The 3,031-nt window shown below is 36.7% G+C and overlaps 1 long non-coding RNA gene across 1 annotated transcript; it reads right to left on the bottom strand.

The window, feature by feature from the left end:
* Nucleotides 1-2,070: 2,070 nt before the first annotated feature.
* Nucleotides 2,071-2,981, bottom strand: LOC103524027. Its single transcript, XR_003395630.1, has 2 exons — nucleotides 2,843-2,981; nucleotides 2,071-2,235 (listed from the first exon to the last, which is right to left on the bottom strand). It is a non-coding gene; the product is annotated as an uncharacterized LOC103524027 (long non-coding RNA).
* Between the last annotated feature and the right edge of the window lie 50 nt (nucleotides 2,982-3,031).

Below are 3,031 nucleotides of genomic sequence, written 5' to 3'. Positions count from 1 at the left end.
TAAAATTGTCGACAGATCAATACTTTGATCGTTCGATAAACGGCTTTTATCGAGGAAAAAAAATTGCCTAAAATAAATATGCTATATAAGGCGAGAATACATGTTTTATTATTATTCTACTCTATAAACTTCTGGCTAGTAGTTATTTACACGATTCACGGTTTTCAAGTTGACTCTATTACTCCAAAAAGTCAAAAAGAGGACCAAAATAGTGCCCGTGTATGGTGATGGGGGTAGATAGCCCTAAAAAAAAATAAAAAAACCTTGCAACACTCTCGAATCGCGCAAAAATGTCTCATACAAGTACCAAGTGACCGATGATCATGCGATTAGGACATGGGATTGAGTTTACAAAATAAAAACCGTGAATGGTGTAATACTACTAGCCAGAAGTAAATTACACATGATTTAACATATATCTTTAGCTATAAAAATCATTTTTAAGTATATCTCATTTGTACTTGAGTTTATTGTACGTAACCGTTTTAAGCGACATCCTCACTTGAGTATCCTTTCTCACATATATATCTACTCCCTCGCTTTAAACCTCATAACCAAGAGGGCTTAATTCGCTAAACTTAACAAGTTTATTAAAGGGGGTTTTTAATGCCGGTTGGTCTATGAATCAATGTGAGGTCGTTCATTTTAAACAGGACTCATGGAGCGGGTTATGGAGAATCGCGACTTTTCAGTAAAACAAAAACTCATCTTTTCGCTAATCCAACCTGTTCCAAAAGTACATTAACACAGAGAAAAGCTAAAATAACAAAGTATAAGTAGCATAGAAGGTTAAGTCTAAATAACTACGATAAAAATGTTCATTTATTAAATACAATCCTCTGTGATTTACAGTAAAACCGTATCAACATTTCCACCTATTTATCTGCCTCCTTCTCTCTTCTTTAAGTTCCGGACATTCTTCACTCGACGCATATACTAAAACTTATAGTGTTCATTTTACTCATTTTTCTTCACTCCTACTAATAACTACTTTTCAACTTTTAAAATAACATTACCTTTTCAATTTTCTGTAATCCAATTTTCGCTCACGGTTGAAATGACAGAGGGGACATAGCTGCATCGATGCTCTCACGGTCAACTATGTTGAACTGAGCGGGGGGGACATGAAAACACAGACAGTAAATATTATTACAAGACATCTTTATGTTCAAGTTTTATCTTTGCGTGCCGGGTTTTAGAAGGTCAACTTTATCAATCATAGACTAAAGAACAAGGCCTGCGGCACAGTATATCTCATCAGACAATCAAGAAATACATTACAAAAAACCTAAGTCGCTCTTACCCTAGAATCTTCCATTCTAAAAACATCTCCAAAAAATTAAATTCCTTTTTGGTAGAAGGTGAGTGGAAAATTGCTTCAATCGATTCTCACTTACGTTTACAGGTTCACTAGTTACTTCTCTCTTATCTTTACAGCGGAACTGCCAATCTTTTTTAATCGACATTCGATAAAATAATTCGCTTTAAGCCAAGGTTTAAAACGTTTTTTTTTTTTTTTTTTTTTTTTTTTTTTTTAAATCAAGCCTGATATACAGAGGCGATTGAGTTCTATGAACTCCAATATGGCAAGAAGTGTTTGTAAACAAATAAGATCCTTTTACCCTTGAACAATTTAGGAAGAACTTGAACCAACCTCAGTGATGTATGATTACGGTGGGCTTTGAATCTGGAGGTTAGTAGTTCGAGACCATCTCATTCACTCGAAAGAAGTTATAGTCCCAGCTCACAAGTATTTCCTTAGAGAACGTCAAAAACATAAAAACGGACACATAAATCGTATACCAATACAGATGACGTTGTGTTTTAAAATTCACTAAAATTTAGCCTCTTATTTAGTGGATTCCGTATCCTTAGTAGATTGGGCGATCTATTTTTTTAAATTTTTATGTATTAAAGTGTTCTAACATGGCGATCTATTGGAATCACCGAGAATTTCAATTCTGGGCCATCTAGTGTAGATGCTGGGGAGTGAAGTGGTCTGCCATCGTTTCCCATCCTTAGTAGATTGGAAAATTTTAATCTAGTGGAATCCTAGAGAATTTCAATTCTTGGCCTGAAGAGTGGATTCTGAAGAGTCGAATGGATGGATGCTTCGAGAGTTAGTTGAATATCAACTTAACGTATCCAGGATGACCCTCTAGTTGTGTAGCACAGAATGGACAGAAGGACTCGAACCCGTTCGTACCCAATGGAATACCAATGCGGGACCAGTACCTGTAACAAAGCGATAAGTGGTTAAGTGCTTGTCTGGTAATCAGAAGGTTGTGGGTTCTAGTCCCATTCAAGGATTCAAATTTAATTTTTCTTTCAACTTTGAAGGATGCTTTTTCACAGCTTTGATGCCAAAATTCGTCTCTTTCCGACATTTTACGTAGAAATCAACCATTCAGTCAAAAGTCAACCGCCCATATGGCCCATTATTATCATTATTTGTTCTGATATAGGTGTCAGGCTCATTCCCCGAATTCGCTCAATGAGCGAAAAAATAGCTCACTCCGCGGAACAAAAAAATGCAAAATGCTCATTCCCCGAAATTCGGCAATTGAGCAACTGTAAATAGCTCAGTGCGCGGACTGGATTTAAGCAAAAGCTAAATTGCGGAAATCGGCCATTGAGCATCATGAGATTGAAGAATAAACTTCAAGTCCCGCAGTATACCATTAGATCGGGGTTTGAGCATTTTTCAAAACGCACAATCCGCGGTCTGGCATTTAATGTTCTCCACTCCGCGGAATGAGCAGTTTAGCCTTCTTTCTCTAGGCCTCAACTTTGAAGGATGCTTTTTCACAGCTTTTACCATATTAAAAGCATTTATACTTACTTGACAGTATTTTCGGTGGCCATATGTCCACAAGGATTGAAACAGTAGGGACCCGTGTCTTTCGTATCTACATAGAACGAGGGTTCGATTCCCATACACAATTTGACTACGTTGCTACTCTGTAAATAGGAAGAGAAAATACAAGTGTTAGCATAATCAGTAAATGGTTTCTCTAAATTGATCCCTAGG

Source organism: Diaphorina citri, unplaced genomic scaffold (assembly GCF_000475195.1).
Source record: "Diaphorina citri unplaced genomic scaffold, Diaci psyllid genome assembly version 1.1 scaffold78528, whole genome shotgun sequence".
NCBI lineage: Eukaryota > Metazoa > Arthropoda > Insecta > Hemiptera > Psyllidae > Diaphorina > Diaphorina citri.
The sequence above is the reverse complement of the archived record's forward strand: the minus strand, read 5'-3'. Positions and strand labels throughout refer to the sequence as shown.